General features: G+C 45.9%; 1 protein-coding gene across 1 annotated transcript in view; it reads left to right on the forward strand.

Moving 5' to 3' along the window:
* The first annotated feature begins 2,317 nt into the window (after nt 1–2,317).
* The window catches only part of TBC1D19 (TBC1 domain family member 19), a 114,840-nt gene continuing 109,564 nt past the window's right edge, over nt 2,318–7,593 (forward strand). The window contains exon 1 of the mRNA XM_025208725.1: nt 2,318–2,336. The gene's annotated coding sequence lies outside the window, so the exon portion shown is untranslated. The remainder of the gene's footprint in view (nt 2,337–7,593) is intronic.

Here is a 7,593-nt window from a genome sequence, read left to right on the forward strand (position 1 = left end):
AGGCCTCCGCTGCCTGCTGCGGGGTCAGGGCGCAGCGCCCCCCGCTGGTTCCCGGGGTGGGGGGGAGATCCTATAGTATCTGGCCCGTTGTTAATAACCAATTGTTCTGCTTCCCCCTGGCTGCTTTCTGGCCTCTTCGCCATCCGTTTTCTTTAAACACGGCCTCATTTTTGAGTAGGGCGTTGGACTAGGCCTTTCCAGGGTCCCTTCCCACCTTCAACTGGTTGGGCACTTGCCTAAAGGGCCGGGACAGGGGGCAGGGAAAAAAAGGGAGCTACATGTGAATTCTTGCTGCCCATCCTGCTCCTGTTCGGTTTCTACGCAGTGTTTTCACTCGTGGGTTTTGCTGAAAGGGCTAGCGCTAAGGCCCTGCGTAAGAGGTGGACACTAGGGCACGTCTGGTTGGGTCTTGGAGTTGCTGGGTTCTGAGCTCAGTTTATTTTCAAATCGGATTTGCTTCTGTTTTAAATTCAGTTTTGGATTTAATTGAATTGTATTTGTGATATGTAGGCTATTGGCATTATGCCCTTTCTGACTTGAATATAGGAGTACAGGTTGTAGCCATGTTGGTATAAGGACATAAGCAGACAAGGTTGTTTGGGTAAATCTTATATATTTTATTAGACCAACTCAGATAGTTGGAAAACATTTTCTTAGCAAGCTTTTAGGTTTAAAAACCCTTCATCAGGCTGAGGAAGCATCTGCAGTTGGTCTGTGTGCTCTTCGTGGATGGAAGGAATGGTAAAGGAGCCAGAGGCTGGTATGCAGGCAAGATGGGCAGTGAATGAAGATGGGTTTAAATCTGCAGTTGGTGCATGGGTGACTGGTGCCTCCTAATACTGGGGGGGCACCAGTGGCTGATCGCTGACCGGGAGATGGGGGATCCCCCAGCGGCCGATCGTGAATAGGGGAGCTGGGGGCAGAGGGAAAAAAAGAATCTTTGCGCAGGGCAAGGGAGGCCTGCAGCTGTGAGACAAGCTGGGCTCTGCCTGCTCTGTGCTTCCATGCCTCACTGCAGCCTTTGAAAGCGGTGCAGCACAGCGCCATGTGCCTTGCTTCCCAGCCCATCCAGCAGCGGGACACACATGGTGCCATGCTGCTTTCAAAGGCTGCAGCAAGGTGCAGGAGCCACTGGGCTCCAATTGCCCCATGACCCAGCCTTGCCAGGACCCCGTTCATGGTGAAAGGGGCCCTGGCTGGGCCGGGTTGTGAGACAATCCCCACAGTGCAGCAGGGAGCGGGGCATGGGCAAATTATTCATCCCTGTCCCTCCCTCCTATACTGTGGGGGCCTTGATTTCCACCTCCCCTGCTTCCAAAGAAAAAACCTTACCTACTTGCCTGTGCTTGCTGTGCTGGGCTGGCTGCAAGGCCAGCTGCAAGCCCGGCGTGCCCCTCCCCCTTTAGAAGCCTGTGTCCGGGTTGCCTGGCAGCAAACCTGGAAGTGCCGCTGGCATTTTTCTCAGGCGGGGCACAGCCAATCTTGGGGTGCATTTGCGCCCGTGTATACCCACTATGCGCCACCAGTGAGTTGGTGCATGCTCTTCCTGGGTGGAATGAATAGGGAAAAAGCCAAAAGCTGGGCTGGTATGTATGCAAGACAGTCAGTGAAGATGTAAGTTGAGGAGTCAGTGGGTAAGAGACAGGCTGGGGATTAGCGGGGAATTAATGTAGCTGGTAAATAGCAGAGAGGTACTGGGGAGTCACATGTTAGGCATGTTATAATGTCGCATAAATCCAATGTTTATATTTAGTCCATGATTTTTTGTATCCAGTAGGTTGATGAAGTGAAGTTCATAGGCTTGTCTGTGAAAAGTGTTTTGTAAATTGTAAATGAGGATTAGAGCTGAGAGCTTGGAGAGGAGAGTGGTTTTCTTGTGAGAAATGTGCCCCCTCGCAGGTAGTTGGGTAGTCTTGTTTATGATAGATTTCTGGTGTCCATTCATGATCAAAGACAAGAATACCCAACTACCTGTGAGGGGTATTAGACCAGTTCTAAAGTTATTATACATTTTCTAGCTCTGACTTCATAGCTGGGTGGACATTTTTACAGCATGATAGATACTTTGCAGGTGTAGCTGGTCTAAATTAATCGTACAGTTAACTCATTAATTGTGTAATACATGTGATGTGTTGAAAGGGCTTTAGTTCTGGGTTTTAGATGTAGCACAGTAATGTGGGGTTTTTTTCCTCTTAAGTTTTCTCTTTTGAAACACTTGATAACATTATGGAGATGTTGCTTTTGGCCTTGGTTTTCACAGAATTTGAATTGTGAACCAAATGAAAATTGATTGTGGTCCAGTACACATGATCTTCTAGAGCAGCATTTCTTAACCGGTGAGTTGTAACCCAAAAGTGGTCGCAAGAATATTTTAAAGGGTTGCAAGCAGGTTCCCAGAAAAACCCATGAAAGTACAGGTTTCCTCTTGTGGGCTGGCAGCATTCCAGCCTGCAAGCTGCTGCTTGGGATAATCGGAGGCAGCGGGCGCATGTGCATCTCCGCAGGGAGTTGCACATGGCCAGCATAGAGCAAGGCCTGGTCATGGGAACAGCCCCAGCTGCTGGACACAGGTAAGTATGGGGAGTGAGGGGGTGGACATCCAGAGGACTCTGTGGAGTCGGGGGGGACGTGTGTGTGTGTGTGTGTGTGTGTGTGTGGATGGTGGCCTGGCACAGGGCTGCGCCAGGGTAGGGGGAGTGGTGGGAGAAGATGCTTGGCCCTTCAAGGGGGGAAGGAGGTGGGGATGGTCCTTTGCAGTGGGGAGCTGCGTGCCTGGGCCAGCAGCATGGGGCCAGAATGCATACAAGCAGGGGCCTCAACTCGCTGCTTGCACTCTGGCCCAAACAGGATGGGAGCAGCTGGGGGCCCCCTCTGGCAGGGCTGCGGGGGAAGGAACTGTGGATCAGGAGTGAGGTACACCAACATGGCCCTGGGGGCCAGGGAGCTGTGGCTTGGGGGTGAGGAGCACCAATAGGGTTGGGGGGGCCAGCAAGGCCAGGGGGCTGTGGCTTGGGGTTGAGGGGCACCAGCAGGGTCCCAGGGGGCAGGGGAGAGGACTGTGGGTCGGGCACCGGCAGTGCCAGCGTGGTGCGAGTTGGGACAAGCCATTGATTTTGGCAAATGGGTCCTGGTATGAGAAAAGTTGAGAATCACTGTTCTAGAGGATAGAACAAATGGTTTGGTAATTTGCCTTACTGTTGTAAGCCGTATGTTGGATAACAGGACTGGCAGTTAGGTATGCAAGTCTCTTTGTGGATATAGTTCAGGGGTGGGCAGTTATTTTGGCCGGAGGGCCACTTAGGGAGTTTTAGAGAGCTGTCACAGGCCAGGTCAACACTCCCCACACCCACCATGCTGGGTTAGCACCCCTTCACCCTCAACAGCTCACTAAAACTTCCTAAGCGGCCCCGTGCTTGGCTGGGCGGATGGGATGGGGCTGTGGGCAGGGAATGGTATCTGGGAGCAGGATGGGCAGGCAGGACCAGAGCTGGGATTGGGATCATGGGGCTGGAGCTGGAGCTGGAGCCTGGGGCAGAGTTATGATCCGGTCTCTGTATGTCTCTGCGGTGGGCACTGTTTCTGCGGGCAGGGGCTTGTGGGGAGCAGACCACAACTCTGTGCCGGGCCCCAGTCCCCCGCTGTCACTACCCTGTAATCCCGGCCCCACCCCACCTGTCCTGATCCTGGATGCTGCTCCCTGCCTGCCTGTGCCCCATCCCATCTGCCTAGTCACATACCCTGCCCATGAGGGTCCCAGATGGTCTCCATGGAGACCCTGCCCACCTGCTCTGTTCAGTGCCTCTGGTGGTGGGTGCTAGGGGGACAGGCTGGAGTGCCCAGGCAGCAGGACCAGGTCCAGCAGCCAGAAGGAGCCGCTGCTGCAGGGGCTGCTGGGAAATGGAGTCTAGTCTGTCTGCCACACCATCCCAGCCCCATGTGCCATGACCTGAGCTGCCCTTCACACCTGGGCTGGGTGGGGCTAAGGGCCCCATCTCAGGCCCCCCCAAATGCCTTGTCAGGTTGGACCTGGCCCCTGCCTTATTTTGCCCACCCCTGATTGGGAAAGGTTTTAAAATGTAAAAGTACAAGTATAAAGCAGTCATAATAACAGAATGTAATGCAGTGTCACAGCCTGGTCAGTCTTGAAAGCATCATGGAGTACGTGAATTTGAGAAATTTCTTGAAGCTTGTAAGTCTATTTATATGGAGTAGTATAGGCAGAGATGACAAAATAGGGGGAATAAGAAGGGAGCTTTGTCAGAGGGTGGCCTTGGAGGGTTTGGATTAGCCTGGAGTTATGCAAAGCTTCAGGTACAGAGAGCAAGAGTATTTTGAAATGTGAAGTGATATTTCTTGGTTCTAATGCTCTGGTTCCATCATTTGCTATTGCTTTTAAAAGGTTATGTTTGGATCATATTTCTTTTTTCAGGAATCTGTGCATTCTCTTTGGTCATGAGTTTATACACTTCAGGCGAGAGGCAAGGATTGCTTAGGGTGATATCTTTTATAGGACCAACTGTGTATGCACTTCACGTACATTACCCTCTTCTTACAAATAACAGATCTGTCTTGTTTTACTTCTAATTTTTTAACCTTTCTTGCTGCCAGGACTCTGGCTCGTATTGGGTCATCCCCGTGCTGGCCAATTGTAGCAGTACTTTGAGGAGTTGCTGCTTTCTCTCCTGTTTGCTTTATGACCTATATTGTGCAAAATGAAGCTTGAATTTTGTTGTTGTTTGTCTCAAATTGCTGCTTAATTCAGGCCTTTATGTTGGCTAGCTTTGAAGTTGCAAATTGTATACAAAATCTTGCTATTGTTATGCAAGTCAACTCCGCTCTGGTTTATCTGTAGAACACAGTCTGTTTTCTGTCTGTTACGTTCAGTTTCTGACCTGAGTGTTATGGTATAATCTGTGTCACTTGCAGTATGGAGCATCTCTACACCTGACCTTATTTTGGTCAATTCTCAGTTATTTTGAAGTCTATGGCTGAGGTTTTTAGTGCTTAAAGCTTAAATTTTTAGCTCGTCCTTGTTTTTACTGTGTATATGGCTCTACAATGCATAATCTTGAAAGAATTTTGTCAGTTATATAGGTGAATGTCAGGTTTCTCCAAATCCACTCTTGAAAAATGTGTATGTACATGACATCTGTTGAATTCACGTAGGTCAGGAGTCGTGTGTGCACACAATGCCCCCTTACAATTACTGGTGTAATGGTTGCCACACAGTTGGTGATTAAAGCCGATTCACGTATTACAGCAAGAAGTTTATTAATTCTCTAATTAATATGTTTTACTTTTGTTTAAATGCTGGCGGGCAAAGCTTAGAAGGAACAGGTTCCCTTGTTGGTTAGTTTACAGAACTTTGGGGAGAAAAACTGGATTTCTTAAGAGTATTAATGAACGTTGATGAAAAACTCTGGCTAGGCTTAGGTGTATGAGGGAAATGAGATTTGTAAAGAAGAGATAGGAGATTTCCCTTTAGTATTATTTTCATATGCATTATATTGCTTTTAGTATCATTTTTAATAATCAGCTTCTTAAGCACAGAGAGGAAAGAGCAATACATTTCCAAGACCTGAAGGCCCCTCTGCTTCAGCTCAATGGTACTTTGTAGAACTCAGCAAAGAGACTCTGGGTCTGTCACTCTTGTCACAGACCAAATGGGTTGTCTTAGCTCCTGTCCAGTAGTATAAAAGGTTTGAGTGCATCACTGAGACGCGTTGTATTAGGGACTGAGTTCTGAGGCTATGCCAATAGGAGTTTCAGGTTAACGTTAAAGGTTAACCCAATGAAGTGTCAGTATGCCTTAGTTTAAAAATTTTTAAAATACACTTTTAAAATAAAGTAACCCATATCAGTTACCAAGGACCAGATATTAGACTGTGGTGTTCCATGAAAAACTATGTGCGCTAAAAAAAAAATAGGGAGGCCGGTTTTATGGATTATAGAACTGAGAATGGACATCTGGTTTTACTGTCTAGTTCAGCTATAGGTGTGTGGTTGGGTAGTTTGCTAATATATATCCTTTCTTTGCTCCACATTTTGAGCTTCTTTCCTTCTGTTACGTTGTAATGATAAAAAATAGGGTTAGATGGAAGACCTACAGTGGAACCTTTGTCATTCAGAACATGCATTGCCATGAAATCGCAGTGCTTAGTGCAAATTGTGTTGATCTTGTGAAAATATTTTGGAGAAAAATAGGAGACAGTTCTGACAAGGTTAAATTAAATTGTCTTATTTTGACATTTTCTTGAAAGAATGTTTTGAAATTTATTTTCTGTTTCATAAACAACCAAAAGGGTAAATGAAACACTTGAGTTAATCCAAAGCCTTTTTAAACAAAATCTTTGTAGAGACTTTAAAAATTTTTAGAATTCATTCATTCTGTTTTAAAATGAACCAATATTTCAGAATCCTTAACCTTTCACAAAATGTAATTTCTATCCTCTGCATAGCTCTGATAAAAAATCTGCTAATAATGGTGGGTCACTTGAATCCTATGGTGACAAGAATAGTGTTAATCCTCATCGATATGAAATAGATGAAGCAAAAAATAAACAGAATTGGCCCTAATGTTTATGGGTAAAGCTATTAAAGCTGCTGCTGCTGGCTTAACATAAGGGCAAGGGAAAAAGAAAGAGAAAAAATGAAGCAGGTGTTTTGTTTTGTTTTTAAAGACCTAAATAAACAAGAGAGGACATTGGTGGTAGCAGTCCATGCCAAGCCATTTTCATGTTGCAGCTTAATATAGACATCTTTGTAGAGGTGGGTGTTGAGGAAAGATTTGAAGGAAAACAAAGATTTGAAGGTTGTACAAACAGGTTTGGAAAGGGATTTCCAAACCTTCAACATTGGACCTTACTTAAAAGTCCAACACTGACAAACATACACATGTGCTATAGAAAAATAGACTGGTAGGCGATAGAGCCCAGTAAGAGTGGGGTACGCAGAGTGTGGTTTGATCAGCTAGACAAGATCTTGAGGGAACTTAAAGGTTAGGACATGAGGTTTATTTAATGGAAAAGAGGGACCTGCTTGAGGGAATCTAAAAGGGAGAAGTAGCATGATTAGAGTGCCTGCCTAGGAGTTGGAGTCAGTCATTGGAGTTGACCTGAGATGGAGATTGGTAAAGTCTGAGGAGAGTCTTCCATTTGCTATTTACCATTGACAGAATGGCCTGGATGAGAGTTTTGAAGATGTGGGTAGAGAGTGAAGTCTGTTTTTTGGAGATGCTATGAACTAGCAACTGACAAGATTTGGGTGTGTGATCCTGAAGAGAAGCAGTGAGGCATTGTATAATAGCTAGATAGGGTAGACAGATTGCAAGGTAACTGAGGAAGTCATTTGATTACATTTTTCTTTGATATTAAAGAATTACTGATGCTGAACCTTACTGGTATCAAAGATCAAATACAGACATGGATCACCTTTCTGAAATGCAACATTTGTATAACAAAACCTGTCAAATAATGGTAGATTCAAGATTCATCATAATAATTATTAAATTCCTTTTCATGAATCATATTTAACGAACATCTTACTGAGACTTTCTAATATAAATAGAGCTTGTAATCTTGTGTAAATGGTTCA

Source organism: Alligator sinensis, unplaced genomic scaffold (genome assembly GCF_000455745.1).
Source record: "Alligator sinensis unplaced genomic scaffold, ASM45574v1 scaffold183_1, whole genome shotgun sequence".
NCBI classification, from domain to species: Eukaryota; Metazoa; Chordata; order Crocodylia; family Alligatoridae; genus Alligator; species Alligator sinensis.